This window comes from Danio rerio, chromosome 4 (genome assembly GCF_049306965.1).
Source record: "Danio rerio strain Tuebingen ecotype United States chromosome 4, GRCz12tu, whole genome shotgun sequence".
NCBI classification, from domain to species: Eukaryota; Metazoa; Chordata; class Actinopteri; order Cypriniformes; family Danionidae; genus Danio; species Danio rerio.
In genome coordinates, this window is record NC_133179.1 from 73,852,576 (window position 1) to 73,865,000 (window position 12,425).

At 42.0% G+C, this 12,425-nt stretch overlaps 3 protein-coding genes across 3 annotated transcripts in view; 1 reads left to right on the forward strand and 2 right to left on the reverse strand.

Annotated features, from left to right (window-relative positions):
• Positions 1-8,357, reverse strand: part of LOC137491583 (uncharacterized) — a 46,746-nt gene extending 38,389 nt beyond the window's left edge. Inside the window, exon 1 of the mRNA XM_068220841.2 lies at positions 8,316-8,357. The gene's annotated coding sequence lies outside the window, so the exon portion shown is untranslated. The remainder of the gene's footprint in view (positions 1-8,315) is intronic.
• Positions 1-12,425, reverse strand: part of LOC110438442 (protein NLRC3-like) — a 367,431-nt gene that overhangs the window by 216,577 nt on the left and 138,429 nt on the right. The gene's annotated exons all lie outside the window — the stretch shown is intronic.
• Positions 1-12,425, forward strand: part of si:ch73-389k6.1 — a 778,105-nt gene that overhangs the window by 164,617 nt on the left and 601,063 nt on the right. The gene's annotated exons all lie outside the window — the stretch shown is intronic.

Here is a 12,425-nt window from a genome sequence, read left to right on the forward strand (position 1 = left end):
TATCTATCTATCTATCTATCTATCTATCTATCTATCTATCTATCTATCAACTTTTTATCTTTTCATACTTTTTAAAACTGTTTAAACTAAACAAACTATTTCCAACAGACTTTCTCAAGCCAGCCTAAAGTTTGTCTCGACGAACTTTAATAATCTAGTTCCCTTTGCTATAATTTTTAAGTGTTTAAATTTGTCTGGTGTAAGCAGGTTGCTGATTAAGTTTTAGACAGACAAAATGGACTACACAGCGGAGCAAATGGCAGCACAAGCAAGTCAAAGGTCAGTTCTTGATAAAGATCTAAATAGTACAACAGAAATGCAATAGGTTAGATCAAGATCAAGCTCTCAAAAAAGAAATCCCACAGAAAAGGGTTTAGAAATGCAAAAACAAGACAAAAAACCATGAGGAAGCTTATACTTCCTGGAAGCAGACAGCTAAAGAAATTAGATGTAAATTAAAAGCCTTATGCACATGTGAAGAGCATGAGCAAATTTTGAAAGACATTCAAACTAGTCAGGATGTTGTCACTCAACTTTATGCCCCATTACTGCGTAATCAAACTGCTACTCCAGAGATTGTAAGAAGAGTAGATGTTTGTTCCATATTGAGTACAGAAATTTGTGATTTGGTGAGCAAACGAATAGGAACTGTTGATGTCATTCAAAAAAGGGAAGTAGTTAAAGAGAGAGTTAGGCAGATGTTGAACAAAGAGGGGTATGAGTCTATATTTGGCTGTACCAATAGAGAGACCATTATCTCCGTATCGTCACAGACTGTAGAAAGTTTGTCAGCTGTCTCAGAAACTTCCTCTAAGGCAGGGGTGTCAAACTCAATTCCTGGAGGGCCGAAGCCCTGCACAGTTTAGTTCCAACCCTGCTCCAACACACTTACCTGTAGGTTTCAAACAAGCCTGAAGGACTCAATTAGTTTGATCAGGTGTGTTTAATTAGGGTTGGAACTAAACTGTGCAGAGCTGCGGCCCTTTTGGAACTGAGTTTGACAACTGTGCTCTAAGGCTTCAAGTAAACGAGCTGATGCAGAGGCAGAACTTGTGGCTAAAGTAGAGCAGAAAAGGGCCATTCAAGAAATTTCCAATCAGCAAGCTTGACTAGTTAAACTGGGGAATGACTGGAAGCTGGAAGAAGCAAGAATGTTAGCGGATATTAAACAGAAAGAAATTTAAATGCGCTCCAAGTTAGAAGAAGAAAAAGCAAAATTGCAATTGTTACAAGTGGAAAAAGATGTTAACGTAGCTGCAGCTCGAGTGAAGGCTTATAACAATGCCGGAAGCAGTCTTGAAGAGAGCAGTGTGGAAGACGACGAGACCGGAAATGTCATTTGTTCTGAACGAAGAAAAGCTTGTAACAAACCTTAACGTAATCCTGTGATAAATCCAGTACCTTCACAAACATTTTAAGAAGAAAGGAAAACTAAAGAGACTGAGAATTTAGCTCAAGCATTAGTGAACTCCTTAAGTACAAGTCGTTTACCTGTTCCAGAACCAACCACTTTTAATGGCGATCCTCTGAAGTTTACTGAATGGAAAATGTCCTTCACAGAACTCATTGATTGTAAATCCATCCCAGCAAGTGAGAAAATGTTCTGTTTAAAAACCTATCTTGCAGGAGAAGCTCGTCAGGGCCGTAGAAGGTTTTTTTTATAAGAACTCGGATGATACATATCAGGGTGCTTGGAGAGTTTTGGAGGAGAGGTATGGAAACCCATTCATTATTCAGCGTGCTTTTCGAGAGAGACTCATGAAATGGCCCAAGGTGGGAGTAAACGATCCATTTACATTGAGAGAGTTCAGTGATTTCTTACAAGGTTGTGTTGAAGCTATTCCACAAGTCAAAGGCTTGTCCATCTTGACTGGTTGTGAGGAAAATTACAAGTTGCTTAAGAAGTTACCAGAATGGATTGTCCGTAAAAGGAAAAGAATTGTTGTTGAAGAGTTGGATATGACAGGAGACTATCCAAGTTTTAAGTAATTTGCTGAATTCTTGAAGAAGGAATCAATGATAGCTTGCAACCCTTTCACTTCTCCATGGCTAGCCAGTTCAAAGGTTCCAGATGAAAAGAATCTGAAAAGAGCAAAAACTTTCAATATTAAGGCTCAAGTAAAAGATTCAAGACCAGAATTCAAGGTAACATCACCATGTTCTGTGTGTAATAGTGAAATGCATAGTATCATCAAATGTCCTATCTTTGCAGAGAAGCCCATGGATGACAAAAGATCTTTCATTCGTAAAAATCCCCACTTAGACAAGGAAGTCAAAGTTTTGTTCATCGAGTGTCTGTGAAAGAAATGAGAGTTCCAACAGCTAATGATGTCTTGAAAGTATTGGAGTGTGACTTTAATGAGAAAAGGTATGAAGACAAATATGTGTCACAGGAAGATGTCTGCTTTATTTGTTATCTCAGTGATAACATCAAGCATAAAGAAGATGGACATTTTTAGTTACCTCTTCCTTTCAAGAGCAGTACTCCACCTTCACTCCCTAACAACAAGAGGCTGGCTTTATTACGTCTGCAGCATTTAGGTAAGAAGTTAAGGTCAAATCAACAGTACCATGAGAATTACAAGATTTTGAGAATTACAAGATCAAGGAAGATGCAGACATTGCTCCGGTAATACCTGATAAAGAAACAGCATGGTATATACCACATCATGGAGTTTACCACCCTCACAAGCCAGACAAGTTAAGAGTAGTATTTGATTGCTCAGCAAAATTCTGTTGCATATCTCTTAACGATACTCTTCTTACTGGTCCAGATTTTATTAATTCTCTGGTGGGAGTACTTTGTAGATTCAGGAAGGAAGCCGTTGCTGTGACATGTGACATCGAAAAGATGTTTCATCAATTTAATGTCCCCCCTGAAGAGAGAGATTATTTAAGATTCCTATGGTGGAAGAATGGGGATTTGAAAGAAGAGCCCATTGAATATAGAATGACTGTGCATCTTTTTGGTGCAGCTTCATCTCCTGGGTGTGCGAACTTTGGCCTGAAGTATCTCACAGAGAAGTACAAATCTGAATATTCTGAAGCTTCTTCATTTGTGAAAAATAACTTTTATGTGGATGAAAGCATAATTTCAATTCCATCTGTCCAGGAAGTCAAAGATTTGATACCAGAAGCTCAAACCCTGTGCAAGCTTGGAGGGTTACGTCTCCATAAGTTTAATTCAAATGAAAAAGAGGTCTTGCGCTGCGTGGATTCTTCACAGTGGGCAGTTTCTTCAAAGCCACTAAATTAGAGTCCTGAATTATCGGGGCATGTTCTTGGCATACAGTGGTCTACAAAGGATGACACATTCAGAGGAGAAGCCCTTTAGCAATGAGATCAACAGCCTGTAAATACATTTAGACTTGTTTCAGTTGTTGTGTATGGTTTGAGGACTTGTTTTCAGCTGTTTGTGTAAGGTTGTATGACATTTTAACTTGTTTTAAATTGTGTATAGTACTAGAAAAGTTTACCCACTGTTTTCTTGGTTACTATAAGAGCTTGTGTGTCGAAAGCGGGCGGTTTTGCATCGTCCACTGCAGTCTCGTGCGTTGTTTTACTCTTGAGGCATGTCCCGCTGAATTCAATCAGCTAGTGCTCTGGAGTGTATATAAGCAACTAGTCTCACCGCGGCAGCGGTCGCGGCAGCCTCGTGTGAAGACCGACGAGTGTAAAGACCATGGACTCTACCTGCGCCATCGACTCTACCTGCGCCATCGACTCTACCTGCGCCATCAACCTCAAGGCTCTGTTCTCGGGCCACTTCTCTTCTCCATCTACACAACATCTCTAGGACCAGTCATCCAGAAACATGGATTCTCCTACCACTGCTATGCTGATGATACCCAGCTATACCTCTCTTTTCATCCTGATGATCCCTCGGTTCCAGCTCGTATCACAGCCTGCCTGTTGGACATTTCACACTGGATGAAAGATCATCATCTTCAGCTGAACCTCGCAAAAACGGAAATGCTTGTAGTTTCTGCCAACCCGACTCTACACCATAACTTTTCAATCCAAATGGATGGGGCAACCATTACTGCATCCAAAATGGTAAAAAGCCTTGGAGTAATGATTGATGACCAACTAAACTTCTCTGACCACATCTCTAGAACTGCTCGATCGTGCAGATTCGCACTTTATAACATCAGAAAGGTCCGACCCTTCCTATCTGAACATGCAGCTCAACTCCTTGTTCAAGCTCTTGTTCTCTCCAAACTGGATTACTGCAACTCTCTACTAGCCGGGCTTCCAGCTAACTCTATCAAACCTTTGAATGAATGTCGCCTCGTGGTTCCATCCCAAAGAGGGAAGAAATCACTTTCCTGATAACTCGCGTTCAATCTGGATAAAAGCGTCTGCTAAATGTAAATGTAAATGTTTTAACACTCAACTTATAGATCAGCCCTCAACACGTCAAGGTATTTTGTCCATTGTATCTTCCTTATATGATCCCATTAGATTTGTTGCTCCTTTCCTTTTGAAGGGAAAGTATATTTTGCAGGAGCTCTGTCAGAAAAATATGGAATGGCACGATTCTCTCCCTGATGACTTAATTCCACGGTGGGAGGAGTGGAAAAATATTCTCCAGGACTTAAAAGATTTTACTGTTCCAGGATGTTTCAATCCTCCGTCCTTTAGTAGGATTGTTTTGACAGAGTTGTACCATTTCTCAGATGCAAGCAACCTTGGTTATGGTCCATGTTCTTACTTAAGATTCAAGAGTGACAAAGATGAAGTGCATTGTTGCCTAGTAATGGCCAAGGCTTGAGTGGCACCTATAAAAATCAAGAGTATTCCAATTGACTGGAATTGGCTGCTGTGGTGGTTTCTGATAGACTGAGTGTTTTGCTAAAAGCTTAACTGCAAACGATGATCGATCGAGTTCTTTTGGTCTGATTCACAAGTTGTTCTTGAATATCCCAACAATGAAGCAAGAAGGTTTCACGTGTTTGACGCTAATCGTGTTCAATTGATCAAGGAAATCACAAATACAAGCCAGTGGTATCATGTCAACACATCTCAAAATCCTGCTGACCATGCCTCTAGAGATTTACTTATTTCAGAGTTGAGATCTACTAACTGGATGACTGGATCTACATTTTTTTGGGAGCAAGAAGTGTCTCCAGCTCCAAACACTTCAACTGAATTACTTGTGGGAGATCTAGAAGTCAAACTTGTACAGGTACGGCTGACTAAAAGTAGTGATACTGCTAACTTCCTTGATCGATTTGGTCACTTCTCTTCCCTGAGGACTCCAATCAATGTTGTTGCACGAATAAAAAGGCTAGCATTAAGGAAGAAATGTCTTAAGGATATTGTCACCGTAGAAGAACGCAAGTGTGCATTACAGGCTGTGATTAAGCTTATTCAAGAACGAGCCTTCTCCCAGGAAATCCAAACAATGCAAGGAGGTAAGGCTCTTTAGAAATCCAGTTCACTTTTCCACCTGGATCCCATCTTGAAAAATGGTCTTCGTGTTGGAGGAAGGTTGAGTCATCTCTTAGCGAAGAGCAAACACTACACACCAAAACACTACCACAGCAAAATTTGCAATTAAGGAAGGTCCCAAACTCTTATGGAACTCAGGACACATGGATTTTGGATTATTGGTGGCAGTAAGTCGGTTGCTAAGTTATTCTACAATTGCGTTCAAAGTCGGAAACTCAGGCGACCAGTTGAGGAACAGGAAATGGCAGAACTTTCAAAAGAACGTACTGAAGCCTCTTCCCCTTTCCGCTACACAAGTATGGATTGTTTTGGTCCATTTATTCTAAAAAAAGGGATGAAAGGAGTTCAAAAGATACGGCCTTCTTTTCACTTGCCTTTCATCACGAGCAGTCCACATTGAAATGCTGGAAGACCTATCAACAGACATGTTCATTAATGCTTTGAGATGTTTCATAAGTCTGCGAGGAGCTGTTCGTCAACTTTATTGTGACTGTGGTACAAACTTTGTAGGAGCTAGAAATTAATTCAAACAGGCTCTTAAGGAATGTGATGTCCAAACACTGGAGAGGTATCTTGCGGAAAATCAGTGTGAGTTTATCTTTAATGTTGCCTCAGCTAGTCACTCAGGTGGTGTCTGGGAACGCCAAATTAGGACTGTGTGTAATGTGACGAATTTTACTCTTTCTTTGTGCCCTGGCAGACTGCATGACTCTTCTTTAAGAACATTGTTTTATGAAGCGATGGCTATTGTTAACAGTCGACCATTAACTGTGGATGGAATAATTGACCCAAAAACACTAAAACCTTTAACTCCTAATCATCTTATTTTAATAAAATTCGAGACTGCAATTCCTCCCCCAGGGAAGTTTCTAAAGGAAGACATGTATGCTACAAAAAGGTGACGCAGGGTTCAGAACCTGATTGAACAGTTTTGGAGTCATTGGAAAAGGGAATATCTCCTGAATATATCCACAAGACAGAAGAGGCACGTACCTCGACGTAATCTTAAAGTAAATGACATTGTAATCATTAAAAATGACATGCTTCCAAGAAACAAATGGCAGTTGGGTAGGGTTGTTGAGGTCTTTCCAGGTAACGATGGCCTTGTTAGACGCGTTAAAGTTCAAACAGGAGAACAAAAACAGAAAACGGGGTTGGGGCACCATTCTCCACATTCCGTTATTGAGCGACCAATCCAAAAATTGGTTGTTATAGTTGAGAGTGAGTAGTTGCAACTTTCTTGCATCAGAAAAATTATGTTAATTTTGTATGTGGATTTATTTTGTGAGTTAAATTTGTAGTTAAAATCATGTATGATATTTGTTTTGTTTGTTTGATTCATACCATGATTTGATGGGAGTGTAACTGCCCATGATTTAATGCACTCGCTTTGCTTGCCATAATTGGAGTCACCACAGGAGGGCGCTCGACTGATAGGATTTAAGTGAGACAAAGCAGAGTAAGAGCAATTCATGTTTGTTCACGAGCTAACAGGTACAGCTCAGAAGAATGTCTTGAGCTTTTAGTGTCCTTTCGGCAAGCAGAGCGAGGTATGTTTTGTTTATTGTTTGATTTATTTGGAAAATGTTAGATGTTTTGTAAATGTTTGTTGTTTATTTTTCTATGTTGTTTGTTTGTTTTCTCTAGTTTCTTTTGGTACTTTGTGCTTTTGGTGCTTCAGTGTATACAACAAAGAACTGAGAAAATGATGATTTATGTGATGATCCTTATTGCATCCAAATAAACCATTTTAAATTCACCCGTCAAAACTCTCTGCCTATTTATTGAAAGCTGAAGGGCTGCTACAACAATTAACCCTTCCCATTCAGTCAGGAATCTTGCGGTGATCTTTAAGGAGCAGTTGTTCTTTAAACAGGTAAGCACAAACACAGCATAATCATGCAGCCATGACAACTTTGAGATACTCAATAACCGGGATCTGAACCCCTGGCTCATAATCCAACAATGGCTGTATCATCTTGACATCTAACTACTGGGAAAATTTTTCATTTTATTGTACTTCAGCCCTTCTTCTCCAGAAATGTACACTCATAAAACAAACTAAATGCATTCATGATATTTGTAAGAGCTATTATGTTTGTTGTAATGCTGTTTTTGACCACTGGGTGGAGTGTGGGTTTGGAGGAGTATATAGGTAGACAAAGACTTGGAACAACAGGTGTGTAATTAGAGGGAAGCACAACATTTTTTGACTGTGTTTGAAAGAGCTTTATGGAGGCATTCAATGTGATTTTATGAGCATTTATATACCAGACTGTAAGTGGAAATTGAGCCATAAGAACTGTCTGTGCAAAAAATAAATCTGATAAGCAGTATTTGGAAGATGATTCGTTTGTTGAGATCTCACGCGTCAGAAACAACCCTACAACACCTCAAGTGACAAAATGGTCATTTGTGTCACTAAAATACTATTATTAGAGCTTCTGTAACTCAACACTTGCTGTGAGCTTAATAAATGACTGTTCCTGTCTACAGTAGAAAAGCTGCTCAGTTCACTGAATGAGTCTATAATTAATCATGAAGACACAGTATCACATCAGAATGAAGATGTCGACTGAGTTTCAGCCTCAGAGTTCACAGCAGTATGATAAGAAATACTGTTTGAGAATCACCAATCACTCATAAACACACAGATCAGTAATAAATCACAGATTTCAGCATCAGAATGATCAGCTTTCTGTGATTGTCTTTCAGAAACACACTCAACATTAAACAGTGGAAAGTAAATGATCAGAATGTCTTCAGCTCAGCAGTGAAGCGTCAGAAACACAGAGAGATGATCAACGCTTATAAGACGACACTCACAGATGATATAAAGTACAGAAAGAGCAAACTCTCACCTCAGATAATGCCTGCAGATCTCTCTGTTCCTCCGCTGAACTGTCGAGTTGAGCAACAGATCTGAAAATTCTTTCACTTCTGGAAAACTTGTCTAAACCTGTTTGAGACATGAGAGCATGTTTACTCTGCACCTGTAGACACGGTAATCTCTCACACGCTGCGCTGTTTAATCCGTTACAGTATACTGGATATTCAAGGTGTTTTCTTCATCCTCATCAGATCCTGATTAAACTGAATTCCTCATCCAATGCAGAAAAGCAAGAGGATCATGACCTGTATTAACAGTGATTATATTACTACTGATCAAGCTAAACTCCTGAATGCTGTAAAGCTGACACCAGCGCCTCTTCCTCAGTTGTCCTGTACTCGTGTACTGTACTCTGCTGAATGTCTGCTCATATTAAGCTGAACTCAATAAAAGACTTTCTCCAGCTGATTTCACTGAATATACTCTATATATACTGTGATGTTTGTGTCTTCATAAGTGTGCTTTTTACTGCTTCAGAATCAGGTATTCATTGGAAGAAGGAGGCAGTCCTCCAAATAAACCTGTTTTATGTGTTCAGCATTCCTCAACAGGTTTTTTCATGTTTCTCAGCACTTCATTTAGCAGGAAACACAGATGAAAACTCAACTTTAATGACACACGACAGCAGCTCAATGTCCCGCTCTTCATTTAGTGATTAAGTGAAGTTTTAAACTAATTTCGAGAGGAGCACGTGATATAATTGACAGCAGCTGGCCACCTATCTACACTCATTAGTTAGCCAATCAGATCTATCCTAACCCACTATAAGTAGCCTAGCTAGACATTACTCCCTTATCTTCGTTTTCCAAAGAAACAAACGACAGGTCCGCTCTAGCTCCTCCAAAGTTACTCACGGACAAAACGGATCCTCCACATCTCCTACTATCCTTCAACTACAATACCACACCACTTTTAATACCATCGTCAGCAACTACAAAAATGACAAAAACAACAACAACAGTGACGGCGGCGGCCACAACAGCATCAGCGCAGCTACATACAAGAAAGAAAGCTCCGCGCTCCATGAAACACCAGCCCCGTCTTAACAACAACCAGCCCAGCATGAAAGTCAGCTCGAGACCGAGGCTCCAACAAGAGGCCGTAGGCCTATCCACTCCAGCCAGATCACAATGCAATCCCCAGTTCCGCTACGTACCTTCTCCAGCATCATCATGCGTCTCTCATATCCAACAACGACTGTCACTGGACTCCTCCAAACCCCTAGACGCCGGGACCACAATTCAAAGCCGCTGCATTAAACCCTAAAAAAACTTGCGAATCCACGTCTTCACCGCCACCTCCAGGACATAATACGCTCCTGCCACACCCCTATCCTAAACAGACATTAAACCCGCAATCTCTACGCCTCCCCGGAGAATCAAGGAAAGGATTAAAAAGCAATAATGAATTTGGACATATTGCAGCAATCATAATTCTAAACACGGATAAAACCAATCTCCCGGAAAATAAAGCAACTCTTGGGAATCCCACCTCACCTCTTCCAGCCTGCAGCCCGATTCCAGTGCACACTCCAGTCCTCCTCTTTCAGCGATCCTTACCACCTACGGGCTACGCACCCCGCCCCTCTACCTTGCGTATCATTGCTTTTTCCCCTCTAATTTATACAAGCTCGCAGCTACTGCGGCGGTGCATACGCCGTCAGCCAAGTGCTAAGCCTAGTGAAAACAGAAATTGCTTGTCGACTTTTGTCAATATGTTTATGCTTTTACTGAATTACGTTTGTAACTGACCTAATTTTCTGAATTTCTCATTCCAGGTTTCGTCTACTGAAGCACAGCCGATCTCGGCGCTCCCTTCCCACAACCTCACTAGCCGTCCACAAACGCTAAACCAGAATCACAGAGCAATTCCCCGTTAAGCACATCCATACCAGCCCTACTGAAATGGGCATTAGAACGTTTCCAAAAACGTCTAATGTAGTCAATATAGTCAATACATTCTGGAAAAAAAAATAAAATGAAAATTACTGTTGTACATGTTCCTAGTTGCATAGGAAATCGCTGACTCTCTTTTTGCTTTATTTTCAGAAACTGGTATCAGAAGCAGAGCCGCAGCTGACTCCATCTCTCCTTTTAAGATGATAATCCCATAACCACAGCATACACAATTTGCGTCAGCATTCATTTATACATTTTAAGTTACCCCAGAACACTTCATCAGTTTCTCACTGCTCAACACATCCACACATTCCGTTCAATACCATTTTTGGTTTCAAAACACCTTAAAGTCATAGGACTATTCAAGCTTCCCACCAGATTCATAATCCAGTCACTCATTCAGAATTGGAGCCGCCACCACAGCAGCACACAAGGGCTATCATAACAACACATACAAACACTAGGAAGGTAGTCTCCCGACACCTTCAAATCTTATATCTGACTCAGCCACAGCCATCTCAGGGAAGCTCAGAGGACCCTCACCAGCAGACGCAGTAATCCCAGCGGCCAAGGACATGGGCCTAGTCCAGGGAGAGAATACGACCCAACCATACCAGCTTCCCGAGGGCAGAGGAACTACCCAGTCTCCCAAGGGTGCGGGCATGACCCAGCCATCTAACTTCCTTTCTTCCTTCCAGCTGATTTGCACTCAGCCTTCTCCCCCTTTTCACTCACCTAACTCCAGTAGGAGTTCTCTCCCTGCCCAGGCCCCCTTGTCAACCCTGCCCCCCCCCCCCCCCCCCCCCCCAGCCACTGCCACAGAAGTTTTCACTGCCCCCCAACTTTTCTAACTTCTGTAGGACCCCCCCCCCCCCCCCCCCCCCCCCCCCATGGCTCTGGCCCCCGCAGGGGCGTTACCCCGAGCTTCGATTCCCGCAGGAATCATCTCACTGCCCTGGCCTTAGCTTTTTATATTATATGTCATTCCATAATGACATATAGTATAGCACCATTTATTTTTCTCTCTGTTTGATTTTATTTATATAAATTTTTATCTATATGCACCCACGCATATAAATATGAATTTATATATAGTGCTGTCACCCTCACGCTCTGTTCCCGCAGGAACACCCCCAGAGCACCTATACCGCCCGTCACCCTCCAGTAAGAGTTTTCACCTCCCCCTCATCTTTTCCGACTCATACTGGAGCCAGCTAAATAGCTCACCCAACCCCGAGCTGTGACACGAGTCATGTCACCGACCCTCCCCGGCCCTAGCTTTTATTTGTTTATTTTTGTTTATTTCTCACACTTATCTTTTATTTTTTAAATTTATTTATATATATGTATATATATATGCACCCACGCATATAAATATATATTTATATATAGTGCTGTCACCCTCAAGCTCTAACTCCCGCGGAGTTAATCCCGAGCACCGGACCCCCGCAGGGGTCATCGCCCAACTGCCATTTCACCCTCCAGCTGGGGCTTCACCGACCATTCCTTTTCCCGACTCCAGCTGGAGATGGCACATACAGCTCTCTCTCCCGCAGGAGAGCCAAGAGCTTCGACTCTCGCAAGAGTCAGTAAAAACGCCCCCCCCCCAAGGCCCTAGATTACCCCATTATATATTTATATATCTATATGTTTCATATAAATATATAATTATATATAGTGCTGCCACCTCCCAGCTCTATCTCCGCAAGGAGTGTTCCTCGAGCAAATTACTCCTTCGGAGTCCCCGCCCCCCCTGCCCCCCTTCACCCCCCTCTCCAGCCGGAGTCCTTCCTTACCCTTCCCTTATATGACTCCAGCAGGATTCCCGCCCACCCCATGGCTCTGACCCCCGCAGGGGTCTCCCCGAGTCTCTACTTCAGCAAGAGTATTCACAGCCCAAGCCAACTCTGCTCGGGTTCCCGCAGGAACCTGTTTCACCCTTTGCTCCAAAGGAGCCCTCTTTACCTTTTCTTTTTCAAGTAACTATATCCAGCAGCCGGATGTAGCATTTCAAGCCTTTTGGGGAGTTTCTTCGAATACACGGCTGCTGTCCCGAGCTTCATGCATTTGGGGAGCTCTCGAGAACCACCTGATCTCGTACTCCCCTCACATGCTCTATGGACCTGGCGGGAGCCCTGGGCTCAACTATCTCCGAGCTCAGGGTTCTCTCCCGGGACAGCATG